Genomic DNA, 10,865 nt, shown 5'->3' with positions numbered 1-10,865 from the left:
ATTGGGGATGGAAATGTCCAAAATTATTAAAGTTATGTTTTTGTGAGTGTTTTACTTTTAATATGTTTAAGTGTGATTTGCAAGTTTAGGTAAATTACTTTGTTTTGTTGGCTTTGTAATACGCCTTACTATGTATTTTGTTTTGGATAAAGAAAAATGGATATCCCCAAGTCTATGATTGGATCTAAGATTGATGATGAAGATATTTGTCTCCCAGACAATGCTACAATGCGCACTATACTCAAAGAAAGAAAACATTTTTCTTCTTTTCTAATGTGTGAAGCTAACATAAATACAATATCTGATAGTACAAGATTAATTGAAGGCTCTAGAAGAGCTAATATATTATTGCCCAGAGGAATACAGTTTATTATAAAAGATACATTATTTTCTTCCAAGTCTAAAAGAAATTCATTAAGTTTTAAAGATATTCACTGTAATGGATATCATATTGAGACAACTAATGAAGAAAATATTGAATATCTTTATATTACAAGAATAATTGCAAGCAAGAAATGTGTGTTGGAAAAATTACCTTCATTTTCTTCTGGATTGTTCTACACAAATATCAGTATATTTGAAACACATGTTGTAGTAAACTAGAAGTTTACTGATCCTAATACTTTTATTAATTGGCATGATCGGTTAGGTCATCCCGGTTCAATAATGATGCGAAGAATCATTGAGAAATCACATAGACATCCGTTGAAAAACCAGAAGATTTTTTAATCTAATGAATTCTCTTATGCTGCTTGTTCTTAAGGTAAATTAATTATTAGACCATCACTAGCTAAAATTGGGATTGAATCACTTACATTTTTAGAACAAATTCAAGGTGATATATGTGGGCATATTCATCCACCATGTGGACTATTTATATATTTTATGGTCTTAGTAGATGCATCTACAAGATGATCTCATGCGTGTTTATTATCTACTCGCAACTTGGCGTTTGTGAGATTACTTGCCCAAATAATTCGATTGCGAGCACAATTTTCAGATTATACAATTAAGACAATATGTCTTGATAATGCTAGTGAATTTATGTCTCAGGCTTTTAATGATTATGGTATGTCAATCGGAATAACGATTGAAAAGCCTGTTGCCCATGTTCATACACAAAATGGTCTAGTAGAATCATTTATTAAATGCCGCTAGACCATTACTTATGAGAATAAAGCTCCCAAGTTCTGCTTGGGGACATGTTATTTTACATGTAGCAACACTTGTACGCATTAGGCCAACAAGTTATTACAAATTCTCCCGTTTACAATTGGCTTTTGGTTAAGAGCCTAATATTTCCCATTTAAGAACATTTGGATGTGCGGGCCGGTATATGTTCCAATTGCTCCACCACAACGCACTACAATGGGTCCTCAAAGAAGATTGGGAATATATGTTGGATATGAATCTCCTTCTATAATTAAATATTTAGAACCATTAACAGGAGATTTATTTACAGCACGATTTGCCGATTGTCATTTTGATGAAACAAAATTCCCAACATTAGGGAAAGAGAATAGGCAGCTAGAAAAGGAAATTACCTGGACAATATCATCATTATCTTATCTTAATCCTCGTTCTAAACAATGTGAACAAGAAGTTAAAAAGATAATTCATTTGCAAAATGTAGCAAATCAGTTGCCAAATGCATTCACTAATTCAAACAGAGTGACTGAATCTCACATACCAGTTGCAAATGCTCTGATTCGGATTGATGTCCCTAAAGAACAATTACCTATAGCAAATGAATCTAAGGCACGTTTAAAGCGTGATAAACCAATTGGTTCCAAAGATAAAAATCCTCGAAAGAAAAGAGTAGCAAATGACCAAGATGCTTACATCAAGGAGGCAAGTTCTCATGAAGAGAATAGAGACATAAGTAATCATGAAACTCTAGAAGAAGTTCAGGTACCTGAAACTAGCAAGAATGAAGAGATCTCAATAAATTATGTCTCTACAAGAAAAATATGGAATCGAAAAGAAATAATTGTCGACAATGTTTTTGCATACAATATAGCGCTTGATATTGTAAATAATAATGAGGATCTTGAACCTAAATCTATTGAAGAATGTAGACAGAGAGCAGATTGGCCAAAATGGAAAGACGCAATCAAGGCAGAATTGAATTCATTAGAAAAACATGGAGTTTTCGAACCTATAGTCCGAACACCTAAAGATGTAATGCCAATAAGGTACAAATGGGTATTTGTGTGAAAATGAAATGATAAAAATGCCGTCGTAAGATATAAAGCACGACTTGTAGCAAAAGGGTTTTCGCAAAGACATGGCATTGATTATGAAGAAACATATTCTCTTGTGATGGATGCAATAACATTTTGATTTCTTATTAGTCTGGCAACAAGTAAAACCCTTGATACGCGTCTAATGGATATAGTTGCAACCTATTTATACGGATCACTTGATAACGACATATATATATGAAAATCTCTGAAGGATTTAAAATGCTTGAAGCATGTAACTCAAATTCTCGACAATTTTATTCAATTAAATTGCATAAATCATTATATGGATTAAAGCAATCAGGTCGTATATGGTATAATCATCTTAGTGAATATTTGTTGAAAGAAGGTTATAAAAATGACCCTATTTGCCCATGTGTTTTCATAAAAAAAAAAAAAAAAAAAATATATGGATCTGAATTTGTTATAATTGCTATATGTTGATGACTTGAATATTATTGCAACTCCTGAAGAGATTCAAAGGGCAGCAGGTTATCTAGAAATGGAATTTGAGATGAAAGACCTTGGAAAACAAAATTTTGTCACGGTTTGCAAATTGAGCACTTAACGAGTGGAATTTTTGTGCAACAATCAAATTATACCGAGAAAATCTTAAAATGATTTATATAGATAAAGCACATCCATTGAGTACCCCAATGGTTGTAAGATCACTTGATATGAATAAAGATCATTTTCAGCCAACAGAAGATAAAGAAGAGGTACTTGGTCCTGGAGTACCATACATAAGCGCAATAGGTGCATTAATGTATCTTGCTAACAATACATGACCAGATGTAGCATTTTTAGTAAATTTGATAGCAAGATATAGTTTTGCTCTGACACAAAGGCACTGGAACGGAATTAAGTATATATTCCAATATCTTCAAGGAACAATAGATATGGGTTTATTTTATTCAAATGAATCTACACCTCAATGAATTGGTTATGCATAAAGCTAGATCTCAAACATGCTATTTGTTCACGTATAGAGGTACGACTATTTCATGGCATTCTACAAAACAAACTATAGCTGCTACTTCTTCAAACCATGCTGAGATAATAGCTATCCATGAAGCAAGCCAAGAATGTAATTGGCTGAAATCAATATCCATGAAGCAAGCTGAGAATGTATTTGGCTCACATCAATAACCCAACATATTCAATAACCCAACATATTCAAGAATCATGTTGCATTGATTACAACAAAGAAGTTCCTGCAACTTTATAGGAAGATAATATTGTATGCATAGCTCAGTTAAAGGGAGGTTATATCAAAGGTGATAGGACAAAACATATATCACCAAAATTCTTCTTCACTCATGATCTTCAAAAGAATGGTGATATTGAAGTTTTACAGATTTGGTCATGTGATAATTTGGCAAACTTATTCACTAAAGCTTTACCGACTGCAACATTTGAAAAGTTGGTATACAATATTGGAATGCGTCAGTACAAAAATCTTAACATGAGGGGGAGTAAATACGCATTGTACTCTTTTTCCCTTGACCAAGGTTTTATCCCACTGGGTTTTCCTAGTAAGGTTTTTAATGAGACAATTTCTAAATGCGTATAATACACAAGAATAATGTACTATTTTTCCTTCACTAGGTTTATTGGGTTTTTTCCTAGTAAGGTTTTAACGAGGCATATTCTTTGTGTAATGGACATCCAAGTGGGAGTGTTATGAATAAATGTGGATTTCCTTGCAATTTTATAACTTCCCAATCTTTCATCTTCTCTAACTCTTGAACATTTCAAATTCTATAACTTCAAAGCATTTTATTAGCTTTTAATTTCATTTATATATTTCATAATCTTGAGACTATAAATAGATGTATTGTGAAAGATGATGTACATTCAACTTTGAAATAGAAAAACATTGGTTCTGTTTCCCCTCAATTATCTTCTCTTTTTTTTTTTTTTTTTTTAGTTTATATTATAATATATACGTGTTTGTTTACTTATTGGACCATTCCAATTTGAAAATTAATCCAACTCAAATGAAATTTTTTGTCTAAAAATGAAAAGTGGGTGGGACTTATTTTCAGATTATCCAACTCTATTCAGAGTTATATTTAACATACAAATAAATCTTACAAAGATTTATATACAAAGTGATGTGACAAAAAATAAATAGAAGAGTAAATATGGTGAGTTTGATTTTTTGCATCCACTATTTTATTAATTTTTTGCCACATCGTTTTATATAAAAATCTCTGTAAGATTTTTTTGTACGTCTAGTATTATTGCTCTATTCAACTGAAAACATTTTTCTTTCTCTCCTTCTCATTTTTCCTCCTTCCAATATGAAAATTAATTGGGGTGGGGTGCTGGCTTCAACCATGCGCCAGCCACAAGTGAGTGGTTAAAATTTAAAAGTTTGAAATTCTAGTTTTGAAGATTAAAATTTAAAAGTATTATGTAGTGATGGAAGATGATTTTAGTCAATGGATATCAATAATCTTGGAATGAAATATAATAAATTTGAAAATCATATATTTTAATTATTATTGAGGCTTAAAAAGAGATTGTGTGGGACTTAAATAACACCACTCATAATTTATTTTGCAAAATAATAATGGGCAAGTAAGCAGCTCATGGCTATGTAAATGGTGTGAAAGAGTTTGGACAGAATTCAGGTGTGGTTTCTTCCATTGGTTCTTGTAAACTATCTATAACACAATATCAGCATAAACTGAAAGCAATATCTAAACGTTCATTTCTTCTTCATCTATTTACGTTAGTCCGTTTCTCATTCTATATCACATATTCATCCTATCAAAATTTCTTATCTAACTATATATTATAAAGAAAACATTTCTTGGTCTATTGTTGATGGACCCATTTCAATTTGGGCCAAAGAGAGAAAGCCTGTAGTCTCAGCATTAGATCAGCCCAGCTTTACCGTCTGGGCCTCTGTTTTGGCCCATTACAGCCGTCATAACTGGACACCATAAATAGCCTTTTCAAAGGATATAATCAACTCATTTAAAATACTAAAATATCTGAATGTAAATGGACCTGGAACCCAATGGACCAACTTCTTTTAAGCGTATTATTATTATTATACAAAAAGCAAAAGGCATGTTCACGCAAAATTAGCGAAACCAAATGACAAAGTTTTCACCCATGGTTTCATATATTCTAAATTCTCATCATTAAATTAATACCATTTTGTTTCTTTTAACGGTTCAAGACTAAAATAGTTATTTACTATAATTTAAAATTAAAATGTTAAAATAAACTCCAAATCTCAAATTTATCTCCACCTCCACCTTTACCCTCTTCTTCAACCTTCACATCATCCTTGGCCGTTTTGGCTCTGCTTCCTCACTGGAAGATCCACCAAACTCGACAAGAGTCACTCCCCCAGCCCCCCTTTGACCAAAATTTGGCCCAATTGCATCAGATTTGCTCTGCCACCTGTGACCTTTGCTTTGTAAGGTGGGCCGATTGTGGTTGTGGTTCGACCAACTATGGTGATGGTTTGGAATGGGATTGGTTTCGAATGAGGTGGTTTGGCCAGCCGTTGTGGTGGTTTGGAATGGGGTGGGTTTGGAATGAGATGGTTTGGTCAGCTATGGTGGTGGTTTGGACGTCCGTGATAGGGTTTGGAAGAGATGGTTCAAGGGTTGGGTGACCATGGCTGAGTTGTTGGAGATAAGAAGGCAATTTGGTAATAATATCCTCTACATGTGTGTTAGAACTCCTTAATCACTAACATTGTTATTTTAAAGGTAAAAATTTGTAATATATGAAACTAGGAGTGAAAATTTCTATTTCGCCAAATTTTTAGGTGGGAACATGTCATTTATGCTTATACAAATGGATTAATCTTCCCCATAGCACAGTAAAAGCAAAGTATTGGTAAAGCAGTTTGAAATGGTGGGGAGGATAAATAATTACAAGTTGATAGTACTTTTTAAATTTGGTTTATTAAAACATTCGCAAGTTGTCAAACAACTTTTCAACCTTATTCATTATGTCACACCACTTTGATTACTTTTATTTTATATTAATATTTATATTTTATTAATTAGTGTTTGATAATTTCAATGTTGAAAACCTTAAACTTGGTACTTTGCAGCTAAATTCTCGTACTAATCTAATATTATTTAACTACCATTGAATGGATATCTTCTTTTCACCGATTAACTACAAGTACCATGTCAAAAAAAAAAAAAAAAACCAACCCACTAACTCACTTTTCTTTGAAAGGAGAAGGAAATTACTGACCATGGTTGTTAAAGAGTATTATGTCAGATATCAAAAATCTAATTTTTTTAATCGTTTATCATGTCTCATATTATAAGATACGCCTTTTTTAAAAAAAATTAATATTATTTATAAAATTAATTAAAGAATTTTATAGTATTATTGACTTTAAATTATGGTATTATATAATTAAAATTAATCACAAAATTAAGAATCTATATCATTTTCTTTCAACCATTCATATCATTTCTAAGATCAATGTCAATATTTATATATCTACTTGTATTATTATTATCATGCAAAATAAGTAACACATGTTTCTCTTCACTTTCTCTATACAAAATTGGTAAATTTGGGTAAGTTTTAGTGAATCGGGTTGGGTAACCTGGATCACACCTTAATTTTTTTTTGGGCCTAAGGCCCAATTTAATAAAGTCGTATAGATTTGTATCGATTTTTTTAAGGATACATATCGTATCGTAAAATACATATCAATGTATCGAAAAATTTAGAATACACTCTCTGATATGTATTGTTGGCGACTTGTATCGAATCGTATCATAGGATATTAATAACCATGTTACCAACCTTTTATTATAAATAAAAAAGTAAACGACATTTTCCCACTCAAATAATTGCTTAATGACACTTTTTCATCTACAGACTTTTAAAATATCACTTTACTACCTAAATTTATATTATGTTTCTAATTCCGGCATCGTTACAACTCCACACCTCCACCATTCTCTTCCTCGATCATCCTCACCAAAACCTTTCAAACTCTACTTCCATTGATCACGCCAATCATCGGCAATCGAGCGATTAGGGTTTGCATAGCCGCCCCTCCCAAGTCAAATTTTGATCAATCCCAACCACCAAAATCCAATTTTTAACCCTCAAAAGACTCATCGGCCTCTCCTTTTTAAAAGCCCCAATAGCATGAATTAGAGTTTACCCCCTGTTCATCTCCAAAATATAAATTTGAGTAATAAAATAATATTTTAAAAATCTCTAGGTGAAAAAGTGTTATTAAATTATTATTTGGGTGAAAAAAATCGTTAACTCTAAATAAAACCCCATAGAATGATCAAACATTCTGTTATAAAATTATCAATAACTCCTAATAAAAGCACTTAATATTTTTTTGTAATAACTAATATGTTTCATATTAAGCGATCTTATAATAAATCTTTTGTTTAAAAGCGTACGTAAACATAAGTTTAAATCCTTGTAACAAAACATTTATGAAATGGTTGTATTGTATTATTGATTTTGTACTTTGGTTTTCGGAATTGTTAGGATTAAAGACACAACTTATTATACATAAGTACACACATTATGACAACTTTATACAGATTGGGCATTGATTTAAAGTATAATAAAGTTTATCATTAAAATATTGGGTGAAGGACAAATTCCCACCCAAGCTTTGGACTAATGACAAGTTTCCACCCAAAAAGTTTTAAAATGACAGTTTCCTACCCATCCATCCAGTTTTTCTGTAAATTTTAACTGTAGAAGGACATAATGGTAAATTAATTTATTTTAATAACAAAGGGCATCCTTCGGCAAGCAAGGTGCCATAGGAACAAGTGAAGGTCGTCCTGATCCATTTAGAAAACAGTAATAAGCATGCCTTGCCAATCTCTCCAATATCTGATAAATGAAACGAAGTGGAAAATAATCATTCCTTATCGCTTCATTTAATTTTCTGTGGTCCATGCACACTCTTATTTTCTTTTAAAAATTGTGATAACTTGACGCCAACCACCACTTGCCGCCGGCCATTATCCCCTACTCTTACATAACCTCCGTAACCACTAGCTGCTGTCGGCCTGGTGCAATTCTGACCGGAATCACATCGTGCCATCTTGCTAGATCTTCCATGGATAATCCAGGTAACAACAACTATGTCTCAAACACGCGGTGGCCTCTTAGTCACCTCTTCCCGTGAGAAAAACCAAACACACCACCAAACTTCAATTCTTTCTCAACACAATCACCGCAACAACAATAATCAATTAAGAAAAATCATATAAAAAAAAAGCAATCAAACAATCAAGTCTTCTCTTGGTCAACTTGACTTTGACTCAGTTTGGCCGACAAATGAAGCTTCTCAGCTGGACACATCAAGCTGACAAGTGGCTCTTGCGCCATGCCTTTGGCCAACACAGGGGCCTCAGGTGCGGGCTAGATCTGGCCAACAGCAGCCAAATCCAAAGAGAGAGGAAACTCAGGAAAGATAAGAAGAGAAGAAAAGGAAAAGTAAGAGAGAAAAAGAAGGAAGAAAAGAAAAGAGAAGGGAAGAGGGAATAAAGGAGAGAAAGCAGCCTGATGCGACTGAGAGAGGAAAGAGAATAAGAGAAGAAAAGAGAGGAAGGAGCAAAAAAACTACGGTTTTTGTTTTTCGAGTTTATATAAGGATAAAATGACATAATTATCCTTTAATTATTTCTTAAATTACTATTTTATCCTTATGCAATTAAAATTAATAGAAAAATTGGATGAACTCGGTAGGGATGGGTGTTTGACCCGCCTTGATCCTCTGAATTTTTCGGGTGGGGGATAAGCAAGGAAAAATCCTCGCCCATGGGGATGAGAGGGGGATGGGGATGTAGTTCTCCCCGGTGGGGATCCGCCCCGCCCTGTGCAACGCACCCAACCTGTCTATAGCAAATATATTAAAAGCTTTATATATATATATATATATATATGTTATGCCTCAAAAGTCAAGCCTATGTCAGCACAATTAATGTCTCTTTGTACCAGCAGCCAAGGCCATATCTCCAAAGATATTCTCACTAACTTTATCTCATTTCAAAGAGATGAATGGACGAGAGCCTTCCATGTGTCAAGGCAGTTTGCAAAAGCTCTCATTGCATTGACTGCAAATGTGAATAAATGGGCACTCCTCTTCCCGAAGAAGAGAGGCTGGGCTGAGATTTAGCTTCAATTCTTTCTCTTTGTAAAAACACTATATTTCTTCATCTTTGTATGCCTTACGGGCAAATTCATAGAAATAGGGAGAGATCAAATAAAATAACAGTGGATGTAGGAGTCGCTTGTTGCATCCGAACCACTATAAAAACCCCTCTTGCCAATCTTTTATTGATATTTTCTGCAAAATATATAATCTCAGCTCCATATTCAAATCTCATGGTTCCATTCACGTGTGTCTCCTGAGTCAGCTCAACGTTTCCCACGTGCAAGTAGTTGGCGTCCAAAATCAAGCGTCAACAGTTTGGTGGCCCATGCAGGTCCGATTCTCGAACCTGCGTCTGAGTACCTTAATGGCGTTCTCAGGTCTCAAACCCGCGTCAGAGTTCTCCGATCGCGTGGCCAGATCGTAGATCGCACGCGTTAGAATTCTTTGATCGCGTATCAGAATTCTCCAATCGCGTGGCCAGATCGCAGATCGCACACATCAGAGTTCTCCGATTACGTGGCCAGATCGCACGCCCATGCCATCCTGATCCTCAGCTTTAGATCGCGGATCTTTAGCTTCAAATCGTGTGTTCAGATCGCTGATCACACGCTGAGATCGCTGATCTCTTGTGCTCTTAGGTAGAGCTCGTTATGATCCCTCAGGTCGAGCTCGTCATGACCTTTTCAGGTCGAGCTCGTAATGACCTTTTCAGGTCGAGCTCGTTTTGACCTCTCAGGTCGGAGAGGTCATTTTGACCTCTAAAATTGAGGTCGTTTTGCTTTTTGAGCTCGTTTTGACCTCTCAGGTCGAGGTCGTTTTGCTCATTGAGCTCGTTTTGACCTCTTAAATTGAGGTCGTTTTGCTCATTGAGCTCGTTTTGACCTCTCAAATTGATGTCGTTTTGCTCATTGAGCTCGTTTTGACCTCTCAAGTTGAGGTCGTTTTGCTCATTCAGGTCGTTTTGACCTCTCATGTCGAGGTCATTTTGCTCATTGAGCTCGTTTTGACCTCTAAAATTGAGCTCGTTTTGACCTCTCAAGTTGAGGTCGTTTTGCTCATTTAGGTCGTTTTGACCTCTCAGGTCGAGGAGAGGTCGTTTTAACCTCTAAAATTGAGGTCGTTTTGCTCATTGAGCTCGTTTTGACCTCTCAAGTTGAGGTCGTTTTGCTTATTCAGGTCGTTTTGACCTCTCAGGTCGAGGAGAGGTCGTTTTGATCTCTAAAATTGATGTTTTGCTCATTGAGCTCGTTTTGACCTCTCAGGTCGGGGTCGTTTTGCTCTCAAGTTGAGCTCGTTTTGCTCAGATTGAGCTCGTTTTGACCTCTAAAATTGAGGTCGTTTTGCTTTTTGAGCTCGTTTTGACCTCTCAGGTCGAGGTCGTTTTGCTCTCAAGTTGAGCTCGTTTTGCTCAGATTGAGCTTGTTTTGACCTCTAAAATTGAGGTCGTTTTGCTTTTTGAGCTCGTTTTGACCTCTCAGGTC

Source organism: Pistacia vera, unplaced genomic scaffold (assembly GCF_008641045.1).
Source record: "Pistacia vera cultivar Batoury unplaced genomic scaffold, PisVer_v2 Contig678, whole genome shotgun sequence".
Taxonomy (NCBI): domain Eukaryota; kingdom Viridiplantae; phylum Streptophyta; class Magnoliopsida; order Sapindales; family Anacardiaceae; genus Pistacia; species Pistacia vera.
The sequence above is the reverse complement of the archived record's forward strand: the minus strand, read 5'-3'. Positions refer to the sequence as shown.